Source organism: Cibotium barometz, chromosome 40, assembly GCF_041138505.1.
Source record: "Cibotium barometz isolate CiBa-2024 chromosome 40, ASM4113850v1, whole genome shotgun sequence".
Lineage (NCBI taxonomy): Eukaryota > Viridiplantae > Streptophyta > Polypodiopsida > Cyatheales > Cibotiaceae > Cibotium > Cibotium barometz.
Window position 1 is genome coordinate 8,372,255 of NC_141085.1, and position 12,127 is coordinate 8,384,381.

Consider the following 12,127-nt stretch of genomic DNA (forward strand, 5'->3'; position numbering starts at 1 on the left):
AAGACGGTCAAAATGCTTCCCTAGCATTCTTGACATAAACAATCATTTTAAAACTAGTCATAAATACAGTTTCTATAACGAACTCTCGTCTTTCCACTTTGTTCCACATCAATCTACATTATTTCATCCACATCCATTTCATATGTATTCCCATTCTCATCCAATCACATCATTTTCATCTCATCACATATTTCCTCATTTATCCTCATCAGATCTCATCCACTCGCCTCTACCCATATCCACATCTCATCACATCACATTCATTCACATCTCATCCATTCACATGTTTCACATCACATTCATTCACATCTCATCCATTCACACGTTTCACATCACATCACATCACATATCATCCATTCACATCTATCCCAATTTACATCACATCCATTTCACATCACATCTCATTCATTCACATCCCGATTCACATCACATCAAATCTCATCCATTCACATCCCATATCATTCATTCACATCCCAATTCACATGACATCACATCTCATTCATTCACATCACCATACCATCACATACATTCTATCCACATAACATCACATCACATCTATCCATATCATATCTCATTCATACACATCTCATCTCATTCATCCACATCCATCCAATCACTCACATGTAGTACGACTACCCACATCTATCCATACATTCATATCTATCACTTCACATCCACATATATTCATGTCACATCACATCTCTTTACATCACATCACATTCTTTCACATACACATCCACATCCATTCTTTCACATACACATCCACATCCATTCTTTCACATACATTCCATACTTTAACATACACATCCACATCCATTATTTCACATAGACATCCACATCCATTCTTTCACATACACATCCACATCCATTCTTCATATACACATTCATATCCATTTTCATCACATACACATCCACATCCATTCTTCACATACACATTCACATCCATTCTTCACATACACATTCACATCCATTTTCATCACATACACATCCACATCCATTCTTCACATACACATCCACATCCATTTTCATCACATACACATCCACATTCATTCTTCACATACACATTCACATCCATCATCACTACGGTGGTTAGGCGGTTGGCTAACCCACGGGACTGGAGAGGGGTTAGGCTGGACTGATCCCTAAAATGAGACTCAATTATGTTATGGTATGATAGATGAAGTAAATCCCGGATAAAAATTGTTCTATGGAAAAGAATCAACGGCTATGCCTCTCAATGAGGAAAAAAGTGTTGGTCTCTATGATCCAAGTGCAAGTCTTTTCCTTGATCTGACTATGGGACTTAAGGGTTCGGTCACATCAGTTAAGTTAGTTAAGGCTCTTGACTACGTTAGAGTAAAAATATCCCAGAGGAATCGCCCGTGCTTTTCGGGTGAGAGAAGTTTTCCGAGTTCGGTTTTGGAAGAACCGAGGGATTAGTCTCTTGTCAGGATATACGTGGGTGAGGCCCCGAGTGAAGGACCCTCCCCTGCGCAAGAAGTGCTACTTCTCCTGCTAGCACCCTAGAATTCGTTGCACTGAGGGGACAGGGATCTTTCAGCTAGTATCAGAGCGAGTTGGCTAAAGTGGATCAACCGAGAAGCCAAAAATATCAAAAATTTATGAAGTAACAATAAAAAGTTAGAAATGTGTGATGAAATTCATACAAATTGATATTCAGATTGAAATTCATAAATTAGTAATTGGATCTTCAGATGGAAGTACCACAATTGCATGGAATCCCTGACTTGCTTGAGGTCTAGACATGATGGTATTTACCTTATAATTCTAAGGACCGTGACTACTCGTATATACGGAGGGTATAACTACAGCTCTAACTGGCAGTATATACGAGTAAATCTAAGACCCTGAAGTTATAGCAAAAATGCTATCCAGTTGATGAATTCAAATGTGGTTGATATGATTTTAAATTTCTGGTTGAATTGATTTGGATTCTGATTGAAAAATGATGATTCCTAAATTTTGGTTGAAAAGCGATAAGCTAAGCAAAACCACAATGAGGATGAATGGGATGAGTCCCTGTGATGATGTTCGTAACTGGAATGACGATAATGACTTCAGCAAATCACTATGAGATTAGTGGATTGTGCTAATAGATTGCTATTGTTAACACTTGACCCAGTGGATCAAGTTAAGGGATGACAAATTAAAAATCTGTATAATTGAAATTCCCATGGAAGACTGTTTAGATGGAAATTTTGATCTAATGGACCATTATTGTGTTAAAGATATGAATGATATGATCTAAATAAATTGTTATTTGATGATGAGTTCTATATAAGGGATCTTTATCCCAAGACTCTGTTGGGTTCACCAGACTATAAGGAACCCCATAATCAATTGGATCTTAAGGGAAAGAGTTGTCCTCTAGTTTGCGAGATGAGGATATCTCGTGTTTTTTAAGTAGGGTAGGATGTAAGATTCCTCCCTCCAGCTTTTGAGGTGTACAGGTGTAATAACCTTCCCTTCTGATCTTATAATTATTCCCCTCTCTAAAATAAAAGAAAGATCCTGTTTTACCCTACTTTGGCCTAGAGAGAGAAAATGCCTAGAGGGAGGTAATTCAAAATTGAGATATTTTTTGATATAAAAATCCTCCTAGTGTCTAAAAATGTTTTCCTTGAAACAAAAATTCAAAAAGAACTTTCCAATGTGCAATTGGAATTGATTGATAATAGGTATAAAGGTCCTTAGCCTAAGGGTCCAAATTTTTAGAATTTTTTGGATTATGGTCCAATTAAGGTTCCTATGGGCCAATAGGATCAATCCAAGTGCAGGGAGGAGATAAACTGAAGAATAAAAGAAACCCCCCCCAAAAAATCAGTAAATGCTCACATAAGATGAAGAGTAGACTAAGGACCAAAGAAAAGAATTAAAAAACTAAAATTTGACACCTCAGTAGTGTGGGGATCTCCCCTCATGAAGTAGGCACCTTTTTCTCATCATTACTCCCAATTTTTAATCAATAAAGTGAGATATTTTCATCTCTCCTCTCTCCTGTTTCAAAACTAGATCCAAAAAGTAAGTTGAACTGACCCAAAACTGGTAAAAATTTGACTAAACTGATCTGGAAAATTCTAGAATCAGTTTGCGTGGTTAGAGGTTCACTTTTTCCTATAAATAGAAGCCTCCCCCTTTGTAAAAGCTTAATGGTGTTTATGCACTGTTACTCTACTCCTGTCCTGAGCCATCTACATTAAATTTTTTAATAATTCAATTGTTTTTGGCCTAATCCTTTCCAAAGTGAATTGGTGACCACTCTTGCTTCAAACAAGAGTAGAACCCTCAATCCCTCAAGCCAAAGGAGAGCTTACAAGCTCTATGTAAGCTAATTTTCTTACTTTGTTTATGAAATTTTAATGAAAAATCTATGGTTTTCTTGATTTTTATGTTTTGCAAATGTTTGAATTAAATTCAATGCTATGCCTTTGATAAAAAGGCCACCCCCTTCTCTTCTTTACATTCCAACCTTTCTTAATCCTAGAAAGATTAACTATGTGACTAATTAAACTCTTCTTATTGTTTACACTCTTGAATTTAGAAAATTGTGTAGATTAGAGTGCTACAATTTCTGACATTAATTATTGAAATTGATTTCTATTCATAAAAAGATGCATAAAGAAATTTTTAAAAGTACAAAAGTGTTATTCTTAATAAAATTGATTTCTATGCATAGAAAGATGCATATATGAAATTTTTTTATTATAAAAGAGTTATTCTCATTAAATTTGATTTCTATGCATAGAAAGACTCATAAAGGAAATTTTTAATTATAAAAGTGTTATTCTTATTAAATTTGATTTCTATGCATAGAAAGATGCATAAAGAATTTTTTTATATAAAAGTGTTATTCTTATTAAATTTGATTTTTATGCATAGAAAGATGCATAAAGGAATTTTTTTAATTATAAAAGTGTTATTCTTATTAAATTTGATTTCTCTGCATAGAAAGACGCATAAAGAAAAAAAAATTATTATAAAAGTGTTATTCTTATTAAATTTGATTTCTATGCATAGAAAGATGCATAAAGGAATTTTTTTATTATAAAAGTGTTATTATTATTAAATTTGATTTTTATGCATAGAAAGATGCATAAAGGATTTTTTTATTATAAAAGCGTTATTCTTATAAAAATTGATTTTTATGCATAAATAGATGCATAAAAAATTCTTTTTATTATAAAAGTGTTATTCAAATCGATTCTATGCATAAAAGGATTTTTATTTTATATAAAAGTATTATTATTATTAAAGTTGATTTTTATGCATACATAGATGCATAAAGAATTTTTATATCAAAATTAGAATTCTCTTAAATTCTATGTTTAAATTCTATGAGTATTTGATAAATGAATAATTAAATACTCTAAGAGAGAAATTTCTATCGTTTTATATTCACACAGATTGTAAGAAGAAAATTCAATAAATTTCTATCATTTTATATTCACAGAGATTGTAAGAAGAAAATTTAAGAATCTATCCAGATCGAAATATTCAGATAAATGATTAATTTATTCCTCATTAGAATTTGTATCTAATTTAGAAATTAGTTAAGTGAATATTCAAAGAAAGAAATTCAGTAAAATAGTAATTGAATTATCAAACCTTTTCGAGAAAGATAGTTTAAGAAAAATCTTATCCAACTCGAACCTTGAATCAGACTATGACCAAGACCAAACTCTTTCATCAGTTTCGAGGAAAGAAGGTGTGACCAGTTTAGAAAAATACACTCAAAACTTCGCCAAATCTGAAACTAAGTTTGAGACCCCTTAAATTGATCTGTGGATCAAGGTAATAGAATTCGAGGAATTCTGGTATGAAATTCAGAATTTCAATCAAGAAGTTTTGGGATACTGATTCAAGAAATACTCCTTGTATTAAAAAGAAAAATCAAATTGAAAACTTGCATAGAAACCCTGTTTTTCTTAAAGGACTGTCTTACGCCTGAATGGATGGATGTGAATGTGTACGTGAAGAATGGATGTGGATATGTATGTGAAAGAATGGATGTGGATGTGTATCTGAAAGAATGGATGTGGATGTATGTGAAAGAATGGATGTGGATGTGTATGTGAAGAATGGATGTGAATGTGTATGTGATGAAAATGGATGTGAATGTGTATGTGAAGAATGGATGTGGATGTGTATGTGATGAAAATGGATCTCAATGTGTATGTGAAGAATGGATGTGGATGTGTATGTGATGAAAATGGATGTGTATGTGTATGTGAAGAATGGATGTGGATATGTATGTGAAAGAATGGATGGGGATGTATATGTGAAAGATGGATGTGGATGTGTTTGGAAAGAATGGATGTGAATGTGTATGTGAAAGAATGTGATGTGATATGGCATGAATATATGTGGATGTGAAGTGATAGATATGAATGTATGGATAGATGTGGGTAGTCGTACATGTGAGCGATTGGATGGATGTGGATGAATGAGATGAGATATGTAAGAATGAGATATGATGTGGATAGATGTGGATAGATGTGATGTGATGTTATGTGGATAGAATGTGATGTGATGTTATGTGGATAGAATGTATGTGATGGGATGGTGATGTGCATTGATGAGATGTGATGTGATGTGAATCGGGATGTGAATGAATGATATGGGATGTGAATGGATGAGATGTGATGTGATGTGAATCGGGATGTGAATGAATGAGATGTGATGTGAAATGGATGTGATGTAAATTGGGATAGATGTGAATGGATGATATGTGATGTGATGTGATGTGAAACGGGATAGATGTGAATGAATGTGATATGATGAGATGTGGATATGGGTAGATGCGAGTGGATGAGATCTGATGACGATAAATGAGGAAAGATGTGATGAGATGAAAATGATGAAAATGAATGGGAATACATATGAAATGGATGTGGATTAAATAATGTGGATTGATGTGAAACAAAGTGGAAAGACGAGAGTTCATTATAGAAACTATATTTATGACTAGTTTTTAAATTACCGTTTTATGTCAAGAATGCTAGGGAAGCATTTTGACCGTCTTGTGAATGAGGTCGTGGAGACGTACCCGATAAAGTTGCAATAGCTGACAGAGAGTCAATGGCGTAGCAAGGTCGGCCGACCAGCCTCGATTTAAAGGGTGAGATTCCGGTACGGTGGATGAGGGACTAAGGAAGCGGCCTATGAGTGAAGCGCTAGGTGACCTGCGAAGGATCCTAGAGGGTGCTGACCATACGGTGCTCGGGCTGTGGGTCACCAAAGATACCCACACGTGCGTCGTCGGGGAAGATATTGGAACAAGGAATAAGAGTTGTTTTCTGAATTCGGGCATGGATTTGCTAGTCCTCAACGGATGAGTCCAAGGCTCTTTTATATGGATCTGTTGGGGTTGATCTTGCTGATCTTCAACGGAGATTCCATTTTGATTTTTATAAGTGAAAATATTATTGGTTACTATGAGCTAGGAACTATCGAAAAGACCCCTGAGTGGACAGGTGGTGAGTGTTCTGGTGCCAATGATGCCATAGGTACACCGATGAAGGAAAATTTAAAAATTAGGATTCAACCGGATATTTTTGGAGGATAATGATCAGTATACTATAGTTTCATTAAAAGATTGTTTTAAAGACAACTGAATCTGTGAAAAAGGCAATTTCATATTGGGTGTGTAAGTGGTGTGACTAGTTCTAAGTTTGCATGAATATCTACCTAGGGAGCCTGGGAACTATTTTCCCTGGTATCCAGGACAAAACCTAACCAAATTCTTAAATGGATCCCATCACTACACTGGTTGGGCGGTTAGCTAACCCATGGGACTATAGGCTGGATTGATGGATCCCTAAAATGAGACTCAATTCTCTTATGGTACGATAGGTGAAGTAAATCCCACATAAAAATTGTTCTATGGAAAAGAATTAATGGTTGTGCCTCTTAATGAGGAAAAAAGCATTGGTCTCTATGATCCAAGTACAAGTCTTTTCCTTGATCTGACTATGGGACTTAAGGGTTCGGTTAGATCACTTCAGTTAGTTAAGGATCTTGACTACGTTAGAGTAAAAATATCTCGGAGGAATCACCCGTGCTTTCGGGGCAAGGGAAGTTTTCGGGTTCTCGGTTTTGGAAGAACCGAGGGATTAGTCTCTTGTCTAGATATACATGGGTAAGGCCCCGAGTGAGGGCCCTGCCCCCTGCGCAAGAAGTGCTACTTCCGCTATTAGCACCCCAGAATTCGTTGTGCTGAGGGGACATATATCTTTCAGGTCAACTGATTATCCATGCATTCAATTGTCTAAATTAGGGTACATTCTCACCTTGCTACCAATGCATGTCCTTCGGATTGCCCACATTGCTTCATTCACCTTCTTGCACTCAATGACATTGCCCTATGTGACTTCCGTCGTGGAGTACTGCTTGTATCATGCTCCTTGAAATTGATCTTCCGTGGCCTCCTAGCATACTTGCAGTCTCTTGCATGTGTGTTATACTCTGGACAATGCGTGGCCTCATCATCAATATCAATGACCGTAGAGCAGATGGTCTCTTTGTAACATGCACTTTCTTTGTCACCGGTGAGAGGGGTAGGTGCCTTATACATGGGTGTGTTCTTGCAATTGCCTAATTGATTGTTTAGACCACTTGGGCTGGGCTTGTAGAGCACCGTTCTTTTAGTTTCTCCAAGCTTGGACCTCTCCCTATGTGCTTGCCTTGACAGTAAGAGACTACCTTTGTGCTTTGAAAAATTGCATTTGCCTTATCGATAGTACATGCATCGTAAAGAGAAATCTTGCATCTATATCCTTCCCCTATCAGCCAACTTCCATGCTTGCTTTCTGCTAGGTTTGTTCTTGGGGTATTTGGACCATCATCACTTCTCTCTATCATTGTCATGACTAAACCCCAATGTGCTACATGCACACCTCCAACAAGCTCAACCAAGAGTCCATTGCTAACAAATTCATATCCATCACATGACCATTGCGCCACCATTGACGTATCAATTGAGCCTCCACTGATGTAGATTTACTCGTAGGAGCCATGCGCCACTTCTCACACATTGCTTTGTACTCTCCTTGAGACGTAACACACACATACTTTATTGTGTGGGCAACCATGCTCTCCTCCTAATGAAATAGGCAAGACCTCTCCCTATCTGTTATTATGACGTTATTTTTTCCACCATTGATGAACACATGCCACCGAACTACATTCCAGTTAGCCTGAGCCTCATCTTCCATGAAACCAAAGAAATATTCCCTCTCACAACCATGGTTGGCCATCACTTCATTAATGCATTCCCAGAACAGACATTGGGCCTCCATATCCTCCTCTTTAATTTCATATGTCATAATCATGATGAGAAGATCCTACATGGTGCATGAAAACTCTAGTCATTTAAGAGGTTACACAATTAGCTAGCTCTAATTACCTAAATACTCTACATTGGTAATATGCTACCTTGGATCATACACATGATAAGTGTAAGATTCCTCCCTCCAACTTTTGAGGTGTGCAGGTATAAGAACCTCCCTAATATGCTACCTTGGATCATACACATGATAAGTGTAAGATTCCTCCCTCCAACTTTTGAGGTGTGCAGGTATAAGAACCTCCCCTTTTGATCTTATAATTATTCTCCTCTCTGAAATAAAAGAAAGATCCTGTTTTACCCTGTTTTGGCCTGGAGAGAGAAAATGTCTGGAGGGAGGTAATTCAAAATTGACATATTTTTTGATATAAAAATCCTCCTAGTGTCTAAAATGGTTTCCCTTGAAATAGAAATTCAAAAAGAATTTTCCAATGTGCAATTGGAATTAATTGAAAATAAGTAAAAAGGACCTTAGCCTAAGGGTCCAGATTTTCAGAAATTTTTTATTATGGTCCAATTAAGGTTCCTATGGACCAATAAGATTAATCCACATGTAGGGAGGAGGAGATAAATTGGAGAATAAAAGAAAAACCCCCCAAAAATGAGTAAATGCTCACATGAGATGAAGAGTTGACTGAGTACAAGGTTTATTAGTTAAAAATTAAGAGATATTTAGAGGAAATGATGCATTTTTGACACCTCAGTGTGGGGAGCTCCTTTCATGAAGGAGGCGCCTAATTCACATGCGTGGAGGAGTTTTAAACTAAAAAATAATGAGATATTTTCATCTCTCCTGTCTCAACTAGATCTAAAAAGTAAGCTAAACTGACCCAAAAATGGTCAAAATTTGACCAACTAATCTGGAAAATTCTAGAATCAGTTTTCTTGGTTAGAGGCTCACTTTTTCCTATAAATAGAAGCCTCTCTCTTTGTAAAAGCTTAATGGTGTTTATGCACTATTACTCTACTCCTCCTGTCTTGAGCTATTTACATTGATTTTTTTTTAATAATTCAATTGTTTTTGGCTTAATCCTCTCCAAAGAGAATTGGTGGCCACTCTTGCTTCAAACAAGAGTAGAACCCTCAATCCCTCAAGCCAAAGGAGAGCTTACAAACTCTATGTAAGTTAATTTTCTTACTTGTTTAATTATAAATCTATGGTTTTCTTGATTTTTATGTTTTGTAGTAAATTGAATTAAATTCAAATGCTATGCCTTGATGAAAAGGCCACCCCCTTCTCTTCTTTACATTCCAGTCTTTCTTAATCCTAAAAAGATTAAGTAAAGGATTAATTAAACTCTTCTTATTGTTTACTCTCCTGAATTTAGAAAATTGTGTAGATTAGAGTTCAATGAATCTAATTTGGGTTAATTTAAGTCAATTAAAGAATGATAAAAATGAGAAATGGTCAGCCATACAAACGAGGTTATGGTAAAATTTTCTAGAATTTTGTGGAAAAGAAAGATTGTTTTTATGTTATTCCAAAAGAGTAATTCCCATCTTTTTTACATCTAAAAGAAATATTCTAATTACTCCATGTACATATTCACCCATGAATATGCATGGATATCATTGTTGATATTAATTATTAAAATTGATTTTTATGCATAGAAAGATGCATAAAGGAATTATTTTTATTTCAAAAGTGTTATTCTCATTAAAATTGATTTTTACGCATAGAAAGATGCATAAAGGAATTATTTTTATTTTAAAAGTGTTATTCTCATTAAAATTGATTTTTACGTATAGAAAAATGTGGGAATTATTTTTATTTCAAAAGTGTTATTCTCATTAAAGTTGATTTTTACGCATAGAAAGATGCATAAAGGAATTAGATGTGAATGAATGGATGGATGGATGTGATGTGAATAGAGATGATGAGATGTGAGGTGAATAGATGTGATGAGATGTGATGTGATGAGATGTGGATGGATGGATGGATGGATGGATGTGATGTGAATAGAGGTGATGAGATGTGAGGTGAATAGATGTGATGTGAATCAGATAGATGTGAATGAATGGATGGATGGATGTGATGTGAATAGAGGTGATGAGATGTGAGGTGAATAAATGTGATGTGAATCAGATAGATGTGAATGAATGGATGGATGGATGTGATGTGAATAGAGATGATGAGATATGAGGTGAATAGATGTGATGAGATGTGATGTAAATCAGATGGTTGTGAACGAATGGATGGATAGATGTGACGTGAATAGAGGTGATGAGATGTGAGGTGAATAGATGTGATGCGAATCAGATAGATGTGAATGAATGGATGAGCTGTGATGTCATGTGAATCAGGATGTAAATGAATGATATGGCATGTGAGTGGATGTATGTGAAAGAATGGATGTGAATGTGTATGTGAAGAATGGATGTGAATGAGTATGTGAAAGAATGGATGTGAATGTGTATGTGAAGAATGGATGTGAATGAGTATGTCAAAGAATGGATGTGGATGTATGTGAAAGAATGGATATAGATGTGTATGTGAAAGAATGTGATGTGATGTAAAGAGATGTGATGTGACATGAATATATGTAGATGTGAAGTGATAGATATGAATGTATGGATAGATGTGAGAAGTCGTACATGTGAACGTTTGGATGGATGTGGATGAATGAGATGAGATGTGTATGAATGAGATATGATGTGGATAGAAGTGATGTGATATAATGTGGATAGAATGTATGTGATGGGATGGCTATGAGAATGTATGTGGTGGATATGAACGAATGAATGTGATGGATATGAATGAATGTGATGTGATGTAAATGGAGATAGATGTGATGTGTGATGTGAACGAATATGATGTGATGAGATGTGGATATGGGTAGATGCGAGTGGATGAGATCTGATGTGATGAGATGTGGATATGGGTAGATGCGAATGGATGAGATCTGATGTGGATAAATGAGAAAAGATGTGATGAGATGGAAAATGATGTGATAAGAACTGGAATACATATAAAATAAATGAGAATTGATGTGGAACAATATGGAAAGATGAGAGTTCATTATAGAAACTATATTTATGACATGCTTTTAAATGACTATTTTATGTCAAGAATGCTGGGGAAGGATTTTGACCATCTTGTGAATGAGGTCGTGGAGACCTAATTTGATAAAGTTGCAATAGCTGACGGAGAGTTAATGGAGGACGTCTCATGTAGCAAGGTTGGCCGAGGTCTTGACCAGCCTTGGTTTGATTTAAATGGTGAGCTTCCGGTACGGTGAATGAGGGACCAAGGAAGCGGCCTATGAGTGAAGCGCTAGGTGACCTCCTGCGAAGGATCCTAGAGGGTGCTGACCATACGATGCTCAAGCTCTGGGTCATCGAAGATACCCACCCATGCATCGGGGAAGATATTGGAACAAGGAGTAAGAGTTGTTTTCTGAATTCGGGCATGGATCTGGTTGATTGACCTTGTTGGTCCTCAACGGATCAGTCCATGGCTCTTTTATTTGGATCTATTGGTTGATCTTGCTGATCTTCAACGCAGATTCCATTTTGATTTTTATAAGTGAAAATATTACCGGTTACTATGAGCTAGGAACTATCGAAAAGGCCCCTGAGTGGACAGGTGGTGAGAGTTCTGGTTGCCAATGATGCCATAGGTACATCGATGAAGGGAAAATTGGAAATTAGAATTCAACCGGATATTTTAGAGGATTATGATCAGTGACACTAAGGTTTCATTAAATGATTGTTTTAGCTGATTCTGTGAAAAAGGCAATTTCATATTGGGTGTGTAAGTGG